Below are 15,873 nucleotides of genomic sequence, written 5' to 3'. Positions count from 1 at the left end.
ACAATATTAGCTCAGTTAGTATTTCATAAGAATTTGAGTGATTCTAGATCATCGGGCTAGGCTCTTTCCTTTCGAGAAACAGTGGTTGCTATAAAGTGAGTGCTGGGCTTGGAGTCTCAGGCTCCAGCATTTTCCAGCTATTTCTAGGATGTAAACTTACATAATTTCTTTTTCACATTAGTTCCATAAACTATAAATGGGGCTTTTAATACATCCCTGATCTATCAGAAGATTATTACGGCAATTAAATGTATAACTCAAATGCAATCTGTAAACTACAAAAAGCTATATATTATGAATAAAGCATTTACATACATATTGTGACATGTTTTCTCCATTAGAGGCCTATGGGCACAACGTAATTGCTCTCTCACCCTCATCTGAATGACTAAATGAAGGACCAAATATTCATTTGAAAAGGATAATTACCATTCTATTTTAAAATCAGTTCACAATGCCCTCCTTGAGGGCTTTCAAAAAAAAAAACAACTAGAATTATGTATTAATCATCTCTGCAACCTGAAAGCCAGCACAGTCCTAGGGTACAAATAATGAATGAATGAATGTCCAATAAGGTATGCCTATTGGATTTCTGCACATACCTGCCTACTTTTGTTGATAAAATACACACTTCAATCTCTGTGCAGCCCCTGAGGTTTTTCCAACCGTTGCTGAGATTTATACATCTTAATTTGGTTATGCAGTTTTAAACCATGACTTGCAATACATTACCTGCTAAAAACATTAAACAGTTTCATAGGAAAAGTATAATCCTCTGGCAAAAAATTTACATATTTTCCCTGGTTTCACAAATACACAAATTTTTATCTCATTCAGAAGTCAGCACACCTCTGAATGAGAAGTACAGACTCAAACTTCTAACAGAAGAATATTAATATCCTAAAGGCATATCAAATAATTGTAGGCGACATTTACTTGAGTGGATTACTTTAGTCAGTGCTCTGGACTGTTCTATCACACTTTGCTTTATTAAAGAATTAGTCTGAGGATCTCTAACATAACATCTTGATTTATATTAAAAACAAACTTGAAGACATGAATTACATAACTAGAGAACAGAAAATGGATCAGCTACATTTTTTACATGCCTCTATGTTATAAATGGCCTAAAAACTTGGCCATAAATAAAATAGGCAATTTATATTGTGCTTGAGAAAACACATTTAGTAATTTCCAATTCTTGGAGATAAAATGGAAAATTCGATTATTATCTCTATTAGAAGATAGAGCTACACAAGCCCTCCTAAGATTTAGGGGAGATAAACTTCAGCACCTTCCAAACTGTGTTATCCGTCAGCTAAGATGTGTTTGGACACAGGAAATTGTGTTCCTTTTTCTGCTAAACAAATGGTAATGTTGTGAGGTCCTGAGTCACATGCTAACTCCTACTATTTGTCAGCAAGGCAATGCCTGCTAAGAAATGCTCCCAGACAGACCCTGGTGATTCTGCTAACTGTCACATCAATTTTCATTTCTTCTATTTTTAAATGACACATCATGACACTGTCAAGAAAGGCAGAAGTTGCTGAATCGAAATAAATGTTACTGGACATAAAAGGAAAGAATGGCTCTGTGTTTGACCCTCTCTCCCAGACCCTCACACCCTCAGGATAAATGCTTTGAACTTTTATGTAGAAAACATCCTTTATATACATCCAACAAGCCTACCTTCAGGAAGTTGTCTCACAGCTGGTTTATTCAAACTGAAAAAACAAGTAAAACACTTCTGGGTAGTCCACAATCCATGGCCTCACCATGCAAGAATGACTTAGACAATCAAAACTAAAACCAATCAACTTTTATTGCCGAGCAAGATGGAGTAAGCCTACTACAGGCTCTCTCTCCCACTAATCACAGCTAACCATGCTGGAAAGAATAAAAAAGCCACTACCTGAGGACTGTGCAAAGTAAAAATCAGTAGGCAGACTGGCAGAGAATCAAAATGTGAAGAAAACACATTATAATGTTGAATTTCTTATTTGTTTTATTTTTTCTCTCTCTTTTATCTTCTTAAAGTAACACACACTCAAACAAACACAGCCAAAAGCATAAGTAAATGGAGAGATATACCAAGTTCCTGGATTTGAAAAGTGAGTATTGGAGATTGGTTCAAGATGGCAGAGTAGGACTCATGATCACTCTCTACTGCAAGGGCACTGGAATCACCACTAACTGCTGAACAATCATTGCCAGGAAGACACTGGAATGCACCAAAAAAGACAACCCATATCCAGAGACAAAGGAGAAGCCACAATGACACAGTAGGAGGGGTGCAATCACAACAAAAACAAATGCCATAACTGCTGGGTGGGTGACTCATAAACTGGAGAACAATTATACCACAGAAGTCCACCCACTGGAATGAGGGTTCTGAGCCCCATGTCAGGCTGCCCAACCTGGGGGTCTGGCAATGGGAGGAGAAATCCCCAGAGAATCAGACTTCAAAGGCCAGAGGGATTTCATTGCTGGACTTCTACAGGACTGGGGGAAACAGACTCCACTCTTAGAGGGCACACAAAAAGTAGTGTGCACATCAGGACCCAGGGGGAAGGAGCAGTGGCCCCATAGGAGACTGAAGCAGACCTACCTGCTGGTGTTGGAGGGTCACCTGCAGAGGCAGGGGGCAGCTGCAGCTTACTGCGGGGATGGGGATGCTGGCGGTGGGGGTTCTGGGAGGTGCTCATTGGCATGAGCCCTCCTGGAGTCTGCCATCAGCCCCACCAAAGAGCCTGTAAACTCCAGTGCTGGGTTGCCTCATGCCAAACAACCAACAGGGAGCGAACTCAGCCCCACCCACCAGCAGACAAGGAGATTAAACTTTTACTGAGCTCTTCTCACCAGAGCAACACCCAGCTCTACCCACCACCAGTCCCTGCCATCAGGAAGCATGCACAAGTCTCTTAAATAGCCTCATCCACCAGAGGGAAGACAGCAGTAGCAAGAAGAACAATAATCCTGCAGCCTGTGGAATGAAAACCACAATCACAGAAAGATAGACAAAATGAAAAGGCAAAGAACTTTGTACCAGATGAAGGAACAAGATAAAATCCCAGAAAAACAACTAAATGAAGTGGAGATAGGCAACCTTCCAGAAAAAGAATTCAGAATAATGACAGTGAAGATGATCCAGGACCTTGGAAAAAATATGGACAGTATGCAAGAAATGTTGAACAAAGACCTAGAAGATTTAAAGAATGGAGATGAACAATATAATAACTGAAATGAAAAATACACTAGAAGGAATCAATAGCAGAATAACTGAGGCAGAAGAATGGATAAGTGACCTGGAAGACAGAATGGTGGAAATGACTGCTGTGGAACAGAATAAAGAAAAAAGAATGAAAAGAAATGAAGACAGCCTAAGAGACCTCTGGGACAACATTAAATGCACCAACATTCTTATTACACAGGTCCCAAAAGGGGAAGAGAGAGAGAAAGGACCCGAGAAAATATTGGAAGAGATTATAGTTGAAAACTTCCCTAACATAGGAAAGGAAATAGCCACACAAGTCCTGGATGTGCAGAGAGTCTCAAGCAGGATAAACCCAAGGAGAAACACGCCAAGACACAAAATAATCAGGTTGACAAAAATTAAAGACAGGACTTCCTAGGTGGCGCAGTGGGTAAGAATCTGCCTGCCAATGTAGGGGACTAGGGTTCGAGCCCTGCCCCAGGAAGATACCACATGCCGCGGAGCAACTAAGCCTGTGCACCACAACTATTGAGCCTGTGCTCTAGAGCCCATGAGCCACAACTACTGAGCCCATGTGCCACAACTACTGAAGCCCATGTGCCTAGAGCCTGTGCTCTACAACAAGAAAGGCCACCACATGGGGCTTCCCTGGTGGTGCAGTGGTTAAGAATCTGCCTGCCAATGCGGGGGACACGGGTTCGATCCCTGGTCCGGGAAGATCCCGCATGCCTCCGAGCAACTAAGCCCATGTGCCACAACTACTGAGCCTGCGCTCTACAGCCTGCGAGCCAAAACTGTTGAGCCCACCTACCACAACTACTGAAGCCCATGTGCCTGTGCTCCGCAACAAGGGAGCCACTACAATAAGAAGCCCACACACTGCAATGAAGAGTAGCCCCCGCTCACTGCAACTACAGAAAGCCCGCACGAAGCAATGAAGACCCAGGGTAGCCAATAAATAAAATAAATAAATTAATTAATTAAAAAAAAAAAAAGAAAGGCCACCACAATGAGAAGCCTACGCACCACAACAACGAGTAGACCCCGCTCACCACAACTAGAGAAAGCCTGTGTTCAGCAACGAAGACCCAACACAGCCAATTAAATAAATAAATAAATAAATTTATTAAAAAAAAGTAAAGACAAAGAAAAATTATTAAAAGCAACAAGGGAAAAATGACAAATAATATACAAGGGAACTTCCATAAGGTTTACAATTGATTTCTCAGCAGAAACTCTGCAAGCCAGGAGGGACTGGCATGATATATTTCAAGTGATGAAAGGCAAGAACCTACAACTAAGAATACTCTACCCAGCAAGGATCTCATTCAGGTTCAATGGAGAAATCAAAAGCTTTCCAGACAAGCAACAGCTAAGAGAATTCAGCAGCACCAAACCAGCGCTACAACAAATGCTAAAGTAAAGGAACTTCTCTAAGTAGGAAACACAAGAGAAGAAAAGGACCTACAAAAACAAACCCAAAACAATTAAGAAAATGGTAATAGGAACATACATATTGATAGTTACCTTGAATGTAAATGGGTTAAATGCTCTAACCAAAAGGAACAGACTGGCTGAATGGATACAAGAAGAAGACCCATATATATGCTGTCTACAAGAGACCCACTTCAGACCTGGGGACACAAACAGACTGAAAGTGAGGGGAGTTTTTGTTTTGTTTTGTTTTGTTTTTTGGAGGAAGATGGCAGAGGTGTAAGACATGAAGATCGCCTTCCTCCCCACAAATACATCAAAAATACATCTACTTATGGAAAAGCTCCTACAGAGCACCTTCTGAACACTGGCAGGGGACCTCAGACCTCCAAAAAGGAAAGAAAATTTCCATGTAACTGGGTAGCACAAAAGAAAAAAAGGGAAAAAAAAGAGGCAAAGGAATCCTGAGGAGATGTGCCTCTCTGGGAGGGAGCTGTGAAGGGGAAAAGCTTCCACATACTAGGAAGCCCCCTCACTGGTGGGGACAGATAGGGAGAGTTTTGGAGCCTCTGGAGGAGAGAGCAACAACAGGTGTGTGAAGGGCAGAGCAGAAAGACTCCCTCACAGAGGATCCAAGCAGCACTCCACAGCTGGAGACACCAGTCTGTTCACCTGGAGTGGCAAGTGGGGGCTGGTCACCAAGGCTTGGGCTTCAGAGAAAAGATATCAGGGGGAGAACTGGGGCTGGCTGTGTGAAAACAGCCTGGGGGCAAGTGCACCACAGCTAGCTGGGAGGGAGTCTGGGGAAAAGCCTGTGCCTGACAGAGAGGCAGGAGACCTTTGCTTCAGGGTGCTTGAGAGGAGCTTGCTGCTCCATGAACTCACAGGCTGCACAGAGCACCTGCGCAAGTGCCACCATGACCCGCAGCTGCTAAACCGAAACACAGAGCCTGCCATAGCAGCCACCAAGGGTCCTGTGTGTAAGGCAGGTCATTGGCCACACTCTCCCAGCAGCAGGTGCAGCCCGCCAATGCCAAGGGTCCCGTGTTCAGAACCAACTTCCCTGTGAGAATGCACAGCACACCTCAGGCTCATGCTGACCTCTGCTGCTGCAAGCACTCCCACAAATTTCAATTAGACTGCCATATCCCTCCCTTCCCCAAACCTGAATTTGCAAGTGAGCCCCAAACACCCTCTTTCACCCCCTCTTGCCTGGGCAGGGAACCGACTCCTGAGAGCAGCCCAGATGCAAAGAAGGGACCAATACCAACACTGATCCCTGGGGACTGTAGGACCAAAGAACAGAAAGGGAAACAGCCACAGGAGGAGCAGATTTAACACCCACAATAGGCTGTAGACCCTGCCTCTGTGGATCACCTGAATAAATGAGTGTTTCTACAATAGAGGTGTAGACTTAGGAGGCAGCTGTGGACTGTGGGGACAAATACACACAGGACTAATACCTGATCACAGTTTGAGCTCTCCACAGTCCTCACCACAGCAGGTGCAGAGACCTACCTAGAAGTATTGGAGGACTTCCGGTGCAAGTGTGTATATCTCCTTGTGTGATTCTGACTGCTTAGTGTTGCTTTTATTACCTGTCTTGGGGATTTGTCTGTCCTTTCCCTTTCTTTCTTTTTTTTCCCATTGTTTTCTTTTCTCTCCTTCTACTTCCTTTTTCTCCATGCTGTGCAGCTTCCAGGGTCTTGGTGCCCCAGCCAGGGGTCGGACCTGGACCTCTGAGGTAGCAGAGCTGAGTCCAGAATGTTGGACCACTAGAGAACTCCCGACCCCATGGAATATTGATCAGCAAGTGCTCTCCCAGAGGTCTCATTCTCAACACTAAGATCCAACTCCAACGAAAGGCCAGCAAGCTCCTCAAGCCAAACAACTAGTAAGACTGGAACAAAACCCCATCCATTAGCAGACAGACTGCCTATAGTCACATTAAGCTCAAAGACATACCCAAACACACCAACAGATGTGGCCTTGCACTTCAGAAGGATAAGATCCAGCTCCACACACAAGAACACAGGCACCAGTCCCTCACTGGGGACAGACAACAGAGTTAAGAAGAACTACAACCCTGCAGCCTGAGGAAAGAAGACCCCAAATACAGTAGGTTAAACAAAAGGAGAAAACAGAAAAAGATGCAGCAGATGAAGGAACAAGGTAAAAACCCACAAGACCAGGCAAATGAAGATGAGATAGGCAGTCTACCTGAAAAAGAATTCAGAATAATGATAGTAAAGATGATTCAAGATTTAAGAAATAGTATTGATATACAGATGGAGCAAATGAAAGGAATGTTTAGCAAGGAGCTACAAGAACTAAAGAGCAAACAGTGATGAATAACATAATAACTGAACTTAAAAATACTCTAGAAGGAATGCAGAGCAGAATAACTGAGACAGAAGACCAGATAAGTTACCTGAAGATAGAATGGTGGAAATAACTGAAATGGAGCAGAATAAAGAAAAAAAGAATGAAAAGAATTGAGGACAGTCTCAGAGACCTCTAGTACAACATTAAACATACCAACATTCACATTTTAGGGGTCCCAGAAGAAGAAGAGAAAAAGAAAGGGTCTGAGAAAATATTTGAAGAGATTATAGTGGAAAACTTCCCTAACATGGAAAAAGATACTTAATCAAGTCCAGGAAGCACAGAGAGTACCATGTAGGATAAACCCAAGGAGAAACACACAGAGACACATATTAATCAAATTATCAAAAATTAAATACAAAGAAAAAATATTAAAAGCAGCAAAGGAAAAGCAATGAATAACACACAAGGGAACCCCCATAAGACTAACAGCTGATCTTTCAGCAGAAACTCTACAGGCCAGAAGGGAGTGGAAGGATATACTGAAAGTGATGAAAGGGAGAAATCTACAACCAGGATTATTCTACCCAGCAAGGATCTCATTCAGATTTAAAGGAGAAATTAAAAGCATCACCAGACCAGCTTTACAACACATGCTAAATGAACTTCTCCAGGCAGGAAACACAAGAGAAGGAAAAGACTTATGAAAACAAACCCAAAACAATTAAGAAAATGGTAATAGGAACATACATATCAATAATTATCTTAAATGTGAATGGATTAAATGCTCCAATCAAGAGACACAGACTGGCTGAATGGATATAAAAGCAAGACCCATATATATGCTTTCTACAAGAAACACACTTCAGAACTAGGGACACATATAGACTGAGAGTGAGGGATGAAAAAAGATATTCCATGCAAATGGAAATCAAAAGAAAGCTGGGGTAGCAATACTCATATTAGACAAAATAGACTTTAAAATAAAGACTGTTACAAGAGACAAGGAAGGACACTACATAATGATAAAGGGCTTAATCCAAGAAGATATAACAATTGTAAATATCCATGCACCCAACATAGGAGCACCCCAATACATAAGGCAAATGCTAACAGCCATAAAAGGGGAAATCAATAGTAACACAATAATAGTAGGGAACTTTAACACCCCTCTTACACCAATGGACAAATCATCCAAACAGAAATTAAACAAAGAAACAGAAGCTCTAAATGAGACATTAGACTAGATGGATTTAATCTATATTTATAGGACTTTCCACCCAAAAACAACAGAATACACTTTCTGCTCAAGTGCACATGGAACATTCTCCAGGATAGATCACATCTTGGGTCACAAATCAAGTCTCAATAAATTTAAGAAAAGGGAAATCATATCAAGCATCTTTTCTGACCACAATGTTATGAGACTAGATATCAATTACAGGAAGAAAACTGTAAAAAATACAAACATGCAGAGGTTAAACAACACTCTACTATATAACCAAGAAATCACTGAAGAAATCAAAGAGGAAATAAAAAAAACCTAGAAACAAATGACAATGAAATTACTACGACTCCAAACCTATGGGAGGCAGCAAAAGCAGTTCTAAGAGGGAAGTTCATTGCAACACAATCCTACCTCAAGAAACAAGAAAAATCTCAAATAAACAACCTAATCCTACATCTAAAGCAATTAGAAAAAGAAGAGCAAAAAAAAATCCCATAGTTATCAGAAGAAAAGAAATTATAAAGATCAGATCAGAAATAAATGAAAAAGAAATCAAGGACACAAGAGCAAAGATCAATAAATCTAAATGCTGGTTCTTTGAGAAGATAAAATTGATAAGCCATCAGTCAGACTCATCAGAAAAAATAGGGAGAAGACTCAAATCAACAGAATCAGAAATGAAAAAGGAGAAATAAAAACTGACACTGAAGAAATACAAAGGATCATGAGAGACTACTACAAACAACTGTATGCCAATAAAATGGACAACCTGGAAGAAATGGACAAATTTTTAGAAAAGTACAAGCTTCCAAAACTGAACCAGGAAGAAATAGAAAATACAAACAGACCAATCACAAGCACTGAAACTGAAACTGTGATTAAAAATCTTCCAACAAACATAAGCCCAGGGCCAGATGGCTTTACAGGCAAATTCTACCAAACATTTAGAGAAGAGCTAACACCGATCCTTCTCAAACTCTTCCAAAATACAGCAGAGGGAGGAACACTCCCAAACTCATTCTAGGAGGCCACCATCACCCTGACACCAAAACCAGACAAAGATGTTACAGAAAAAGAAAATTAAGGCCAATATCACTGATGAACATAGATGCAAAAATTCTCAACGAAATACTAGCAGACAGAATCCTACAGCACATTAAAAGGATCATACACCACGATCAAACTGGGTTTATTCCAGCTATGCAAAGATTCTTCAATACATGCAAATTAATCAATGTGATACACCATATTAACAAATTGAAGGATAAAAACCAAGATAATCTCAATAGATGCAGAAAAAGCTTTTGACAAAATTCAACACCTAATTATGATAAAAACTCTCCAGAAAGTGGGCACAGAGGGAACCTACCTCAACATAATAAAGGCCATATATGACAAACCCACAGCCAACATCATCCTCAATGGTGAAAAACTGAAAGCATTTCCTCTAAGATCAGGAACAAGACAAGGGTACCCACTCTCACCAAACACAGTTTTGGAAGTTTTAGCCACAGCAATCAGAGAAGATAGAGAAATAAAAGGAATCCAAATTGGAAAAGAAGTAAAAACGTCACTGCTTGCAGATGACATGATAGTATATATAGAAAACCCTAATGATGCTATCAGAAAACAATTAGAGTTAATCAAAGAATTTGGTAAAGTTGCAGGATACAAAATTAATGTACAGAAATTTCTTGCATTCCTACATACCGACAATGAAAAATCAGGAAAAGAAATTAAGGAAACACTCCCATTTACCACTGGAACAAAAAGAATAAAATACCTAGGAATCAAACTACCTAAGGAGGCAAAAGTCCTGTATGCAGAAAATCATAAGACACTGATGAAAGAAAGCAAAGATGACACAAACAGATGGAGAGATTTATCATGTTCTTGGATTGGAAGAATCAACATTGTGAAAATGACTATACTACCCAAAACAATCTACAGATTGAATGCAATCCCTATCAAATTACCAATGGCATTTTTCACAGAACTAGAACAAAAAATTATATAATTTATATGGAAACACAAAAGACCCCAAATAGCCAAAGTAATCTTGAGAATTAAAAACAGAGCCAGAGGAATCAAGCTCCCAGACTTCAGACTATACTACAAAGCTACAGTGATCAAGAAATTATGGTACTGGCACAGAAACAGAAATACAGATCAATGGAATAGGATAGAGAGCCCAGAGATAAAAACACACGCACATATGGGCACCTTATCTTTGACAAAGGAGGCAAGAATATACAATGGAGGAAAGACACCCTCTTCAATAAGTGGTGCTGGGGAAACTGGACAGCTACTTGTAAAAGAATGAATTTACAACTTTCCCTAACACCTTACACAAAAATAAACTCAAAATGAATCAAAGACCTAAATGTAAGGCCTGACACTATAAAACTTTCAGAGGAAAACATAGGCAGAACATTCTATGACATAAATGATAGCAAGATCTTTCTTGATCCACCTCCTAGAGTAAAGGAAATAAAAACAAAAGTAAACAAATGGGACTTAATGGAACTTAAAAGCGTTTGCACAGCAAAGGAAATCATAAATATGATGAAAAGACAATCCTCAGAGTGGGAGAAAATATTTGCCAATGAAGCAACTGACAAAAGATTAATCTCCAAAATATATAAGCAGCGCATGCAGCTCAATATCAAAAAACAAACAACTAAATCCAAAAATGGGTGGAAGACTTAAAAAGACATTTCTCCAAAGAAGACATACAGATGGCCAACAAACACATGAAAAGATGTTCAACATCACGAATCATTAGAGAAATACAAATCAAAACTACAGTGAGGTATCACCTCACACCAGTCAGAATGGCCATCTTCAAAAAACCTAGGAACAATAAATGCTACAGAGGCTGTGGAGAAAAGGGAACCCTACCTACACTGTTGGTGGGAATGTAAATTGATACAGCCACTATGGAAAACAGTATGGAGGTTCCTTAAAAAAATAAAAAATAGAGCTACCATAATGACCCAGCAATCCCACTACTGGACATACACACAAAGAAAACCATAATTCAAAAAGATACATGTACCACAAGGTTCACTGCAGCATTATTTACAATAGCCAGGACACGGAAACAACCTAAACGTCCACCGACAGATGAATGGACAAAGAAGATGTGGCACATATATACAATGGAATATTACTCAGTAACAAAAAGGAATGAAATGGAGTTGTTTGTAGTGAGGTGGATGGACCTGGAGACTGTCATACAGAGTGATGTAAGTCAGAAAGAGAAGAACAAATACTGTATGCTAATACATATATATGGAATCTAAAAAAATGGTACTGATGAACCCAGTGGTAGAGGAAGAATGAAGACACAGAGGTAGAGAACAGACTTGAGGACATGGGGAGGTGGGGAAGGAGAAGCTGGAACAAAATGAAAGAGTAGTATTGACATTTATAAACTACCAAATGTAAAATAGATAGCTAGTGGGAAGCAACAGCCTAACAGAGGGAGATCAAGTTGATGATTGCTGATGACCTAGAGGGGTGGGATAGGAAGGGTTGGAGGGAGACTCAGGAGGGAGGTTCAACAGGGAGGGAATATGGGGATATAAGTATAAATACAGCTGATTTGCTTTGTTGTACAGCGGAAACTGGCACAACAGTGTAAAGCTATTATACTCCAATAAAGATCTAGAAAAAAAAAATGAGGGGATGGAAAAGATATTTCATGCAAACAGAAATCAAAAGAAAGCTGGAGTAGCAATACTCATATCAGATAAAATAGACTTTAAAATGAAAAGTGATTATTGTTAAGATGTCAACTCTCAAATTGATCTAGCAAGAAATCTTATGATTTGTATGGAAATGCAAAAGACCCTGAATAGCCAAAGCAATCTTGAGAAGGAAAAATGGAGTTGGTGGAATCAGCCTTCCTGACTTCAAACTATACTACAAGGCCATAGTGATCAAGACAGTATGGTACTGGCACAAAAATAGAAAGGAAGATCAATGGAATAGAATAGAGAACTCAGAAGGAAGCCCAAACACATATGGGCACCTTATCTTTGACAAAGGAGGCACGAGTATACAATGGAAAAAAGACAGCCTCTTCAATAAGTGGTGCTGGGAAAATTGGACAGCAACATGGAAAAGAATGAAATTAGAACACATCCTAACACTATACACAAAAATAAACTCCAAATGGATTAAAGACCTACATGTAAGGCCAGACACTATAAAACTCCTAGAGGAAAACATAGGCAGAACACTCTATGACACCCATCAAAGCAAGATCCTTTTTGACCCACCTCCTAGAATTATGGAAATAAAATCAAGAATAAACGAAAGGGACCTCATGAAACTTAAAAGCTTTTGCACAGAGAAAGAAACCATAAACAAGACTAAAAGGCAACCCTCAGAATGGGAAAAAATAATTGCCTATGAAACAATGGACAAAGGATTAACCTCCAAAATATACAAGCAGCTCATGAAGCTTCATACCAAAAAAGCAAAGAACCCAATCCACAAATGGGCAGAAGACCTAAATAGACATTTCTCCAAAGTAGACATACAGATGGCCAACAAACACATGAAAAGATGCTCAACATCACTCATCATCAGAGAAATGCAAGTTAAAGCCACAATGAGGTATCACCTCACACCAGTCAGAATGGCCATCATCACAAAATCTGGAAACCACAAATGTCGGAGAGGGTGTGGAGAAAAGGGAACTCTCCTGCACTGTTGGTGGGACTGTAAGTTGGTACAGCCACTATGGAAAACAATTTGGAGGTTCCTTAAAAAACTATAAATAGAACTACCATATGATCCAGTAATCCCACTCCTGGGCATATACCCAGAGAAAACCATAATCCCAAAAGAAACTTGTACCATAATGTTTATTGCAGCACTATTCACAATAGCCAGGACATGGAAGCAACCTAAATGCCCATCAACAAATGAATGGATACAGAAGATGTGGCATATATATACAATGGAATATTACTCAGCTATAAAAAGGGATGAGATGGAGCTATATGTAATGAGGTGGATAGAACTACAATCTGTCATACATAGTGAAGTAAGTCAGAAAGAGAAAGACAAATATTGTATGCTAACTCACATATACGGAATCTAAAAATGGTACTGATGAACTCAGTGACAAGAACAAGGACGCAGATACAGAGAATGGACTGGAGAACTCGAGGTATGGGAGGGGGCGGAGTGTGAAGGGGAAACTGAGATGAAGCGAGAGAGTATCACAGACATATATATACTACCAACTGTAAAATAGTCAGTGGGAAGTTGTTGTATAACAAAGGGAGTCCAACTCGAGGATGGAAGATGCCTTAGAGGACTGGGGCGGGGAGGGTGGGGGGGACTCGAGGGGGGGGGAGTCAAGGAAGGGAGGGAATACAGGGATATGTGTATAAAAACAGATGATTGAACCTGGTGTACCCCCAAAAAATAAAAAAATAAATAAAAAATAAAAAAATTTAATCCCAATCAATACCCAAGCAGGATTTTTGTAGATATGAACAAGCTGATCCTAACATTTACATGGCAAGCAAAGAATGAGAATAAACAAAACAATCTGGATAGGAAAGAACAAAATTGGAGGATTCATACTATCTGATTTCAAGACTTACTAGGCAACTACATTAAGACAGTATGATAGTATAGTATTGATAAAAACATAGATCAATAAAATAGTAGAATCTAAAAATAAACCCACACAAGCATGGTCAAAGATTTCTGATGAAGGTATAAAGGCAGTAGATTTGAGAAACCATAATATTTTCAACAAACAGTGTGGATCAACTGGAGCAAGCAAATGTAAAGAAGTAAATAAGTAGATAAATAAAGAAGCAAACAAGTAAGCAAGACAGATGTCTAAGTTAGATCTTTCTTCTGAGTGTGAGATCCACATAGTCACTCCTGTATATGTGAAATCTGTAAATGTGACATTCCCACATCCCAAAGGTAGGTCGTCTGCAAAGTTTAAAACTGTATGTAAGTAAATATGTTGAACAAGGCTCTCAAAATAAAACAAAACAAAAGCACAACTGACCACTTCAAGTGCTGATGACAATGTAGAGCAACTAAAACTCTTACACATTGCAGGTGTGAATACAAATAATCAGTCACTTGGAAAATAGCTGAACAACTTCTTACAAAGTTAACAGACATTTGGCATACAACCTAGCAGTCCCACTCCTGTGTACAAATGTTCAGAGCTGCTCCTGATACATGCAACGTTATCAATGGTTTTCAAAGAAAGTTAAGTGAAAGAAGCCAGATTCAAAAGAACATATATTACATGATTCCATTTATGTGAAATTTTGGAAAACACAAAACTATAGGGACAAAGAATAGATGAGTGCTTCTCTGGGATCTGAGAGCAGAAGTTGACTACAAAGGGACGGCACGAAGGAATGATTTTGGGTAAGAAAACTGCTCTGCATCTTAACTGTAGTGGTGGTTACACAACTCTAGGCATTAGTTACCTCATAGAACTATACACTAAAATGAGTGCATTTTTCTGTATGCAAATTTAAAAAATAAATTTTAAAACTGCTTAAACAAAACAAACAAACAAAAACAACAACAAAGAACATGATCTCTAACGTCAGACACACCCAGGTTCTAACCCCAGTACATTTATGTCCCTCTGTTGTAAGCTGGGTTGAGGTGAATGAGTCTCTGTTTCCAACTCAAAAGAAGAAACTGAAGCTAATTAACTTAGGAATTGGGGAAAACAAGAGCTGCTTTGATACCTGGAGCAGGGTGGAATCGAGTGATGCTACAAAAGAAGCCATCTCCAAGCATACCAGGCCCCATCAGGATGGGCTCATAAGACTGCCACTAAATGGTTACAGATTCACAAGTCCCCAAGTGTACAATGAGGCAATTGGACTAGGTAGTTTCCCAAGCCCACCTCTAGGAATAAAATAATTTCATTCTAAGAAATCCTTTGCCACCCTAGCATTCAAACGCATCTCGCCATTTCAAAATCTTCTAAGCCTCTAAAATACTTTTATAATTGTTTCTTGCTGTCTCTGTAATTCACTCCTAATACCAAGAGTCAGACTCTTCCTGTTTCTTTGGTTTGGTGTTCTACAAAATATATGCTATGAAATAATTAGTATATGTGTTTACTATCTTTTTTAACTTTATTATTTCGTGAATTGCCTATTCCTGCTCTATGAACGTTTTTCTGTTTACCTCCTGCTTTTAGATATTTGATAGATGGATATCTATATAAAACATTTTATTATTTTGTTATTTTCTTTTAAAGTTCTTCTTTTAATTAGTTTAATTTTATAGTTTAAAACAAAAAATATCAATAGTTGAGAGGGCTTACATATACTTTTCACACAGCCTCCTCTAAGATTAACATTTTGCATAATTATAGAACAATATCAAATTAGGATATTAACATTAGTATAATACTATTTACTGACTACAGACCTTATTAGAATATCACCCATTTAGTCACTAATGTTCTTTTTCTGTTTCAGGATCCAGTCCAAGATCCCACCATGCATTTAGTTCTTCTGTTCTTTAGCATCCTTCAACCGATAAGAGTTCCTCAATCTTTCCCTGTCTTTGATGATGTTAACACTTTTGAAGAGTACTTACTGGTCAGCTATATTGTTAAATGTTTCTCAGTTTGAGCTTGCCTGATGTGTGT

The 15,873-nt window shown here is 39.4% G+C and overlaps 1 protein-coding gene across 3 annotated transcripts in view; it reads right to left on the bottom strand.

The window, feature by feature from the left end:
• The window catches only part of GABRB2 (gamma-aminobutyric acid type A receptor subunit beta2), a 246,355-nt gene that overhangs the window by 153,392 nt on the left and 77,090 nt on the right, over positions 1 to 15,873 (bottom strand). The window lies entirely within an intron of this gene.

Source organism: Hippopotamus amphibius, chromosome 1, assembly GCF_030028045.1.
Source record: "Hippopotamus amphibius kiboko isolate mHipAmp2 chromosome 1, mHipAmp2.hap2, whole genome shotgun sequence".
In the NCBI taxonomy this organism is placed as follows: Eukaryota; Metazoa; Chordata; class Mammalia; order Artiodactyla; family Hippopotamidae; genus Hippopotamus; species Hippopotamus amphibius.
The sequence above is the reverse complement of the archived record's forward strand: the minus strand, read 5'-3'. Positions and strand labels throughout refer to the sequence as shown.